The 10,410-nt window shown below is 39.6% G+C and overlaps 1 non-coding gene across 1 annotated transcript; it reads right to left on the minus strand.

Annotated features, from left to right (window-relative positions):
• Positions 1 to 6,865: 6,865 nt before the first annotated feature.
• Positions 6,866 to 6,937, minus strand: TRNAA-AGC. The gene has a single exon. It is a non-coding gene; the product is annotated as a tRNA-Ala (tRNA).
• Positions 6,938 to 10,410: the final 3,473 nt, after the last annotated feature.

Here is a 10,410-nt window from a genome sequence, read left to right on the forward strand (position 1 = left end):
GCAGCCCACCCTGGGCACACGTATGGTGTTCATTGCTACAGGGAATTTTAAAACACTAAAATAAGTAACAAATCAAATGCTCTGTTGTTTATTTTCATCAAGCTCCAGAAATTCTAAGTAATGCTAGAGACAGAATACTCCTCCCCTAAAAAAAGGCTTTTGTTGGTTTAAGTTCTAAAAATTGCTGCAATGGCTAGATAGTTATATAGGTATGTATAGAGATGTATATATGTAAACTTCAAATTTTCACGTTTTACTCCTTATCCTTTGTGCCAGCTATCAATTTTATTTATTTATTTATTTATTTATTTATTTATTTATTTATTTATTTATTGTCTGTCAGCTCCAAATGTATCCTTCTCTGACCTGTTAGGAGATCCTGGAGCTGGACCCTATGAATGTTTCTCCCCTGCCTGCTGGCATGATGTTAAGTTATGTCAGTAGAGAGTGCTGGAGGGACACTGCAAAAGGGTGGTGCTTCTATATCTGGTCCCAAAGTTTGTCTTGCTCCTAGGGCGCGGCAGCCAGCAGGTGGCTTCCCAGGGGGTTTCAGGAGAACCCCAATGAGAGGCTTCCTAGTGAGTATTGCAAACATCCCAATGGATTGTCTGCTGCTCACCAGCCCTGGCCTTCAGTACTTCCATGAACCTTGCCCATGTGTAGTGAATCACAGCCCTTCTTCTCCCACAAGGTCCAAATCTCTTCCTTGGGGAGGCAACATCTTACAATTTCCTCCTTCCTTGGCGTAGCAAGGCAGAATCATAGAGCGGCCTCCAGGAATGACCCCCTCTCCCCCTGCCCCCCTGTACATGCCCTGTGTAATCCCTAAGACTGAGAATATGATGAATTCTCATCCTGTGATTAGATTATGTTTTATGGACTAGTTGACTTTAAGGAAAGGAGATTATATGGGTGAGCCTGACCTAGTCACATGAGTCCTTGAAGTCTGGGTCTAGAGGTGAGAGACAGGAACTCAGACTGGCTGACACCGTGATTTCAGTCTTGTCTTAGCCTACCTTGTCATACCTACAGAACTGTGAGCTAACAAATAGATGAGGTTGTTTGTAATATTTTTTTAAGATTTTATTTATTTATTCATGAGAGACAGAGAAAGAGAGAGAGAGGCAGAGAAGCAGGCAGAGGGAGAAGCAGGCTCCACACAGGGAGCCTGACGCGGAACTCGAACCCAGGACTCCAGGATCATGCCCTGAGCTGAAGGCAGGTGCCAAACCGCTGAGCCACCCAGGGATCCCCTATAATATTATTTAATGTGGTAAAATACACATAATATAAAATTTACCATTTTAACCATTCTTCTTTGTACAGTTCAATGACATAAGTACATTTACATTGTTGTACAACCATCACCACCATACGTCTGCAGAATTGTTTTCATCATCCCAAACTGAAACTATCACCATTAAATAATAAATCCCTGTGTCTCCCCACAAGGCTGCTGGAAACCAATATTCTACTTTGTCTTTATGAATTTGACTAGTCTAGGTACATAGCGTAAGTGCGTGCATACAGTATTTGTCCCTGTGACTGGCTTATTTCACTCTGCATGTTTTCAAGGTTGTTCTATATTGCATCATGTACCAGAATTTTCTTCCTTTTTAATGCTGAAGAATAGTCAATTACATAGATATACCACACTTTTTTGATTTGTTCATCCATCAATGGATACTTAGCTTGTATCTACCTTTTGGCTACTCTGTATAATGCTGCTATGAACACAGGTGTACAAATAACTCTTCAAGTCCCCATTTGCAATTATATTGGGTATATACTCAGAAGTCGAATTGCTGGTCATATTGTAACTCTATGTTTAATTTTGGGGGGAACTACTAGGCTGTTTTCCACAGTAGCTAAATAGGTATTGTTTCAAACTGCCAACTTTGTACTAATTTGTCACTCAGCAATAGAAAATCAATACACAAAAAAAATTAAATTACATTAAATTAAAAAAGAAAATTAGTACACTTGAATGCTGTATTCCAGCCCTAGAGATAGTAACTGCTTTATACATGTATTAGTCCCACACTGTTTAGGATTTTCTTTGCCTCTCTTTGTAGCTAATCTTCTCTACCAGTTAATAATTCTTTATAAAATTTTCCCTATTCAAACTACTGGTGTAGTGTGTCTCCTGAGTGGCCCCTGACAGAAAGACTCTTTACTAAATGGTGCGTTCTATGCAGAAGGTAACTTCACAGCCAGCCCCTGACATACATAGCAGATTCAGCAACAACCACTCATTCTCTGTTGTAACTCTATAAGACTTTGAATTTGTTTGGGTACAATTCATATCTCTAACCCTTGTGATATTGCATATTCTTGTTTTTATTTTTATTTTTTTAGATTTTATTTATTTATTCATGAAAGACACAGAGAGAGAGGCAGAGACATAGGGAGAGGGAGAAGCAGCCTCCCTGTGGGGAGCCCGATGCAGGATTTAATCCCATGACCCTGGGAGGATTTAATCCCATGACCCTGGGATCATGACCTGAGCTGAAGGCAGACATTCAACCCCTGAGCCACCCAGGTATCTTGCATATTCCTGTTTTTAAATAACATATTGGAGACAAATAGCCCAGTGATCTAAAGAAAAAGAGAGATAACGAGTTTCATCAATTCTGTCATTCTATTTGATCACTTGGAGTTTTTATTTGTGTTTAAAACATTGAGGGATGCCTGGGTGGCTCAGTGGTTGAGTATCTGCCTTTGGCCCAGGGCATGATCCTGGGGTGCCCGGATTGAGTCTCACATCGGGCTCCCTGTGGAGCCTGCTTCTCTCTCTGCCTGTGTCTCTGCCTCTCTCTCTGTGCGTCTCTCATGAATAAATAAATAAAATCTTAAAATAAATAAATAAATAAATAAATAAATAAATAAATAAATAAATAAATTTAAAACATTGAAAAGGTATAAACTACAAGATGTTCAGTTTTTTGGTGGTTCCAAATTTTGATTCATATATTAAATACTTTATAAAGCTTGAATAATATTTTAAAGTAGTATTTCAGGGGCACCTGGGTGGTTCAGTCAGTTAAGTGTCTGTCTTCTACTCAGGTTGTGATCCCAGGGTCCTAGGACTGAGCCCGGCGTTGGGCTCCCTCATCAGAGGGGAGTCTGCTTCTCTCTCTCTCTGCCTCTCTTTCTGCTCATGTTATCTCTCTTTCTGTCAAATAAATAAATAAAATCTTTTTAAAATAATAAAAAATAAAATAGAATTTCATGTCTCCTTTTAAATTATTTATTTTAAACCTAAGCACAGATCAAGAAAATGATCATTACTGAACATTAAATTTTTACTGAAAATAGTTTTGTTGTATAAAGGAGGGAGGTATTAAAAAATGATCTAGCCCAGGTGTAAGATATTAGGTATGCCATTGGGGAATATGCCCATTAATGGTAACATTGATTTGTGCTCACTGTATTGTTACAAATATTGTTTTGTCTTTATTTAATGTATCAAAATAATTTTAAATCACACAACACAGAGAAATACAGAATAAGTCTGATTCTACCTTCTAAATTCCCTCCCCTAATCTTGTACTCCCTAACTTAATTTCTTTCACCCCATTTATGCAGACTCTTGGTTTCAAGCTTTGCTCTTAAGACAAAACAGCAATACTGGGATTTTAAGTTTCCTAAATTTTCCTCTTCGTGGCTGCTACTTTTTTTTTTTTTTAAGATTTTATTCATTTATTTGAGAAACAGAGAAAGTGGGGTGGGGGAGCAGAGGGAGAGATAAAGTGAAGCAGATTTCACCACACTGAGCACAAAGCCCCACTCAGGGCTGGGCTCAGGGCTCCACCTCACTACCCTGAGGTCAGACCTGAGTCAATGCCAAGATTTGGACACTTAATCAACTGTACCACACAGGCATCCTGGCTGCTTCTTTTAAAATAAAATGATGGAAGCACTGGATTCCTCCAAAGAGAAAGACATGAAGAGAGTAGAGGGGCCTTTATTTTATTTTAAGTAATCTCTACACCCAAGATGGGGCTTGGGCTTAAAACCCTGAGATCAAGAATGGCATGCTGTACCAACTGAGCCGGCCAGGCACACTAGGACCTTTTTCTCATACAGTTTCTGGCCATGGTCCCTTTGAGCCAGAGGCTTGCTCTTCTCACACCTGTCCTCCAAGAACTCTGTGCCTCCCTGAAGACCCAGCTGTCTTTCAACTTCATGTCCTATCAAGCCACAAACCCCAGAGCAAGCACACAGGGACACTGATTCCCAAACCAAGGGCCCACATATTGACTGGCTACCATAGCAACAAGAGCTCAGACACATTAGCCCCTGAGCCACTCCATCTGCAGGCCCACTGAACCCCACAGTGAGGACGGTTATTGATTCTCTCCCTATATAACCCTCTCCTTCCTCCCACTGCTGCATATTTACTCCACAGCAATACTGAGCAGAAAAGGGGCCCCAGATCATCCATGCCCCTCATTTATAACTAAAGGAGCAGAATCAGAATCAGCTAGGGAGCTCTTTAGAAGTGCCTGACACACTGTACCAGAATCTCCAAGGCTGGGGGCTGCATTCATATATTTCAAACATGGTGATCCTCATGCACCACCAATTAAGAACCACAGCTGTGTAGAGCATGAACAGAGTTTATAAGATGAAAATACCAATGGATTTCAGACATAAGATGCTAACCTTGCTCAAAGACAAAGACCTCCCCAACATGATACTATATTTTTCACCTATCAGATTGGCAAAGAGCAAAAGTTTGATAGATAGATCGTAGATAAAGAGCTAATTCCCCTAGTTTATAAAGTGTTTCCACAAATGGATAATGAAAAGACTAATAATCGAAACCAACAGAAAAAAGGCAAAGGAGGGGAACAGAGAGTTGACAGAAAGGGAAATATTTCATTCATAATAAAGAAAATGTAATACAACAACCCATCAAAAGGTACCAAAAGTTTGGTAATACACTGGTAAGGTCATAGGGGAAGAGTAGTGAGAAGCAAATTGGTATAGCCCCATGCAGGCAGTAGCTATAAAAACTGCAAGCACTTTTCATCTTTGAGCCATTACTTCTACTCCTAGGAATTTAACCAACTGATATTAATTGCACACGTGTGAAAAGATTTAAGTACAGGGTTATTCATTTGCAGCATTGTCTGCAACAGCAAAAAATCAGAAATAACCCATTTCCCAACAGGAGACCAGTTAAATCAATTATAGTACAGCCATACAGTGAAATACTCTGCTAGACAACCATTTAAATAAAAGAAGACGTCAGATCAATGAAACAATCCCAAGACATTTTATTAAATGAAAAAAATTAAAATGCACAAAACAGTATATGATTAATAGCAAAATTATTTTCAGTAATGGTAATTTAATAATCACTAATAATCATTATTTTCTCAAGTCATACTTTAGATGTAAAACAAGTAATTAACTATTTTTAAGGAATAAGCTTCTATTTTAAAAATATTCGAATTCGATACATACATATGTAGCATATGTATACTTGTATTGTACAGATAACTCTGAAAGATGCACACACAAAGTGGTTACACAGCAGAGGATCTGCACAGACATTTTTCCAAAGATATAAAGATGGCCAACAGGTCCACGAAAAGGTGCTCAACATCACTCATCATCAGGAAAATGTAAATCAAAAGCACAATTTTTCACCTCACACCTGTTAGATAGCTACCATCAAAAAGATTAAAAAAAAAAAATAACCCGTGTTGGCAAGAATGTGGGCACTGTCAGTGGGATTGTAAACTGATGCAGCTACTACAGAAAACAGTATGGAGTTTCCTCCCAAAATTCAAAGTAGAACAACTATATGATCCAACAATTCCACTTCTGGATATTTATTCAAAGAAAAAACAAAAACACTAATTTGAAAAAATACATGCACCCCCATGTTCAATGCAGCATTATGTATAATAGCCAAGATATTTAAACAACCTAAGTGTTGTTTAATGAGGTGTACATATATGATGGAATGCTATTTGGCCATAAAATAAGAAGGAAATTTTTCCATTTGTGACACGGATCTTACTAAAAAAAAAGTCAGACAGAGAAAGACAAAGGATTTTTGTCTTTATAAATGAGATAAGTGACCTCACTTATATGTGGAATTAAAAAAAAAAACTAAGGTCAAAGACACAGAGAACAGATCAGTGGTTGCTGGGGGACAGGGGAACGAAATGGGTAAAGGGAGTTAAAAGTACAAACTTCTAGTTATAAAATAATTAGTCATAGGGATATAATGCACAGCATGGAGACTATAGTAAATAATACTGTATTGCATATTTCAAAGTTGCTAAGAGAGTAGATCTTAAAAGCTCTCATCAGAGGTGCCTGAGTGGCTCAGTTGGTTAAGTATCCAACTCCTGATTTTGGCTCAGGTTGTCATTTCAGGGTTGTAAGATCAAGCCCCATGTCCAGCCCCAGGTGGAACACCCCTTGTTCTCTGCATCTTCACTGGGCATGGAGACTCCTTAAGATTATCTCTTTCCCTCTGCCCCACCACCACCGTCTCAGTGTTTCTCCCTCTCTAAAAAAAAAAAAATAATAAAAGTTCTCATCACAAGAAAAATGATTTTTGTAATTATATGTAGTGACAGATGTTAACTAGACTTATTGTAGTGATAATCTCATAATACATACAAATATGTAATCATTATGTTTATATACCCGAAACTAATATAATGTTATATGCCAATTATAAGTTAATTAAAAAATAAAACAGGAGAGTTACAAGCACAACAGAAGAAAAACATAAGTACTCGGAGGCAAGATGATTACTTTGCAGATTCTACAGGAATGTGGTGTGGCTGTAACAGAAAAAAAAAAAAGTATTTCCCCAAGCAAGGGCACAACAGAATGGAGATGCTGGGGATCGAACCCAGGACCTCATGCATGCTAAGCATGCGCTCTACCACTGAGCTACATCCCCACCTGGTGACAGTACTGAATTTTAAAGCTGCTTTCATGAAATAAATCAGAAATTTGCTCTCTTAAAACAAAACAACTGGTTATAGTAATAGCCAGGGGGTTTAGGGAGTAGCATAATGCAGAGGGTGTGTAAGGAGAGGTTCCAGGAGTTAGGAATGAAAGGAATTTACTTTTCTCTCTGATTTTTGTACTACTTGAGTATCTTACCATGTAGGCATTGCCTCCTTAAATAAAGATGTAAAATAAAAGAGAAAATAAAGGTTAAACAAAAACCACTTTTCTGCAATAATGTCCCAACTTTATAGATGGAACACTTAGGCTACATAAAAGAAGAGCCTCTCCTATCCACAAAGCCTCCAGCTCCTCCAAGCAGTGAGATCATCACCCTTTGAGCCCCAGAGTCCTTTATTCTTTTCAGGGTTAGAGACTATCCATGCCTTGTTGCCAGGATTTCCATTCCTCATCCATGCCCTCAGTATCCTGCTCAGGGCATCCATCATTTTTGTTAATCCTTCCATCCTGCAACCAGTGTTTGTTGGGAACTGACCATGGTCCAGACATTATGCTTACTGCCAGGAGTACATGAATAAGCCTCAAGGTCAAAGTCCCTTCTGACCTGGTAGATAGGGCCACCATGTACAGTCACGCAGGCTGTGCACTACGTAATTTCAGGAAATGCCATTCGCATAGGTACCCCCTGGATTTATGACAGGTAAATCTTACTATAGCCAGTGGCCTTGCCCATATGTCCAATAACCCAATGGAGAAAATAAAGAAAGCAATACACACATATTTCTTCTAACTGGAATCAGGGCAATGAAAGAAAAGAACCAGGTGTGATGAGAAAGAACAAAAGGAGGGATCTAGGGGATCCCTGGGTGGCTCAGCGGTTTGGTGCATGCCTTCAGCCCACGGCATGGTCCTGGAGTCCCGGGATCAAGCCCCACATCGGGCTTTCTGCATGGAGCCTGCTTCTCCCTCTGCCTGTGTCTCTGACTCACTCTTTCTCTTTCTGTGTCTCTCATGAATAAATAAATAAAATCTTAAAAAAAAAAAAAACAGGAGGGATCTATTTTGAGTTCCACATAAGCCATTCTGAGAAAGTGATATTTAAGCCAAGAAATTATAACTAATATAATTAGTTATATAACTAATATAATAGTAATCTTACTTAGTTGCTAGCAACACAGACCCAACTTAGTAGCTTTAGCAAAAAAAGTTTCCAATTTTTCTCATTCCACGAGAAGCCAGAAGATAGATGGCCCAAGATGAATTTGGCAGCTGCATGAGTTATCAGGAGCCCAGCCTCCTCTGCCTTTCTGCTTTATATTCCTTAACATGTGACTTCCGTTCTCTAGGTCACCTCATAGTCCAAAATGGTTGCTAGAGCTCCAGCCACCGCATTGGCATCAGAGACAACAGGACAGGGCAAGGATATCAGAGAAATAAGGGAACACACCCCACCCACTTAAGGAAATGACTGTGCCTTACAGAATATTCTACTTCCACCTCATTGGCCAGAAAATGGTCCCATGAACATACCATGCTGCAAGAGAGGCTGGAAACTGTAGTCTCTAAGGCACCACCCAAAGTTGTTACTTAAGGAGGAATTGTTTTTGAGAGGCAATGAGCAGCCTCTGCTATGGACTAGGAGAATAACAGAAGTTAATTAAGTGAAAGAGGTGGCAGGGGAACAGGTTCCAGGCAGAGGGAGCACAAGTACAAAGGCTCCAATGAGAAAAGTAGTGTGCCCTGTGCACACTAGCAAATGCAGGTACCTATCTCCCACTCTGGGCAAAGCCTTAGAATCACACAGACTCATGTTCACATTCTAATTTCACAATCCTTCCTCACTGAGAGCCTATAGGTAAAGTCTTTTAACTTCTCGGAGTCTGTTTTCTTACTTGTAAAACAAGAATTGTATGGGAACAATCTATAGATCTATTATGTAGATTAAATGAGATAACATATGTGAGGAAGTTAGCACAGCACCTAACATATTTAGCACACATTATTATGTATTAATTACATCTTCAACCAAAAGACTCACATAATTGTGACATAGTCAGTAGTCAAGGTTGTATTCCCAGCTTTGAACAAATCATGTGGCACACAGTGCTCAAAAAATGGTCGCTCTTCCTATTGTGACTATTGCCAAGGACAGTAAACAGCTCGTCAGGATTTCTTCCTGGCTCTTTCTTGACTCCTCATCCCAGGCCGGCCAACTGCAGATCTAACCAAATTTCAGATTGCCTACCTTAATGACAAACTAGAAATAAGGATGCAGGGGTGAGGGAATGCCAGCCCAGGGAGATAACAGACCCCCAGGTGACTGGTATGAGTCCCAGTCTCTCTGTTGTGCTCAGGCCCTAAGAATGAATAATTTCAACCCCAATGCAGAAATGCTTACTGCATTGAACTTTAATAAAACCCACACTTGGACTCCAGGAAATACTGCCATTTATATCTCCATTGATTTTCTAAACCTATTTTATTATTCCTCTTCCCGGTGAGGGTTGTATGTATTTTGGGGCTGCATTCCTTTCATAAATAAGTAAATATGTAGGTAAATACTTATAAGAGCTAACAGTTACTAAGCGTTTGGCCTGGGGCCAGGGATGATGCTGCAAGCCTTTGCCTCTGTTAGTTTATTCCCCCGTTATAGCAACCCAGTGAGGCTGGCATTCCAGTGTTTCCCATTCTACAGAGGAGGAGATGAAGATCCCAACAGTGAGGTCACTTCCCCCAAAAAGGAGCAGGGTAGATGCTATACCATCTAGCAGTTCCTCAAAAAGTTAAACATGGAGCTGCCATATGACCCAACAATGCCACTTTTAGGTGTGTACGCAGGAGAAATAAAGACATGTCCATCCAAAAGGTGCACAAATGTTCATGGCAGCAGTAGTCGTAAGAGTCAAAAAGTGGGAAAAATTCAAGTGTCCATCAATGGACAAAAGGACAAACACAATGTTACCTATGTACTCGAGGAAATATTGTTTAACCATAAAAAGTAATGAGAGACCAACACACACTACAACATGGGTGAATCTTGAAAATATTATGCTAAGTGGAAAAAAGCCAGACACAAAATACCACATATTGTATGATTCCACTGATCTATCCAGATTGGTCAAATCCATAGAGACGGGAAGCAGACTGGTGGTTGCTCGGGGCTAGGGAATAGAAGGGAATCAGAAGTGACTGCAAATGGAAACAGGCTTTCTTTGGTGGGGTGGGGGGGGGATGATAAAAATGTTCAGAAATTAGCGATGATGGTTGCACAACTCTATACATATACTAAAATCCACTGAATTGTACACTCTTGCCTGTGAATTTTATGGTAAATGAATTGTATCTCAATTTTTATTGAAAAAGAGGTAGAGCATAGATGTAACCTCAAGGCCATGGGATCCAAAGGCTTGATTACTGCGTTCTGAGCAGCTCAGTTATACGTGAACCTAGTCAATGCCAGGC

The sequence above is a fragment of the Canis lupus genome, chromosome 6, assembly GCF_011100685.1.
Source record: "Canis lupus familiaris isolate Mischka breed German Shepherd chromosome 6, alternate assembly UU_Cfam_GSD_1.0, whole genome shotgun sequence".
Lineage (NCBI taxonomy): Eukaryota > Metazoa > Chordata > Mammalia > Carnivora > Canidae > Canis > Canis lupus.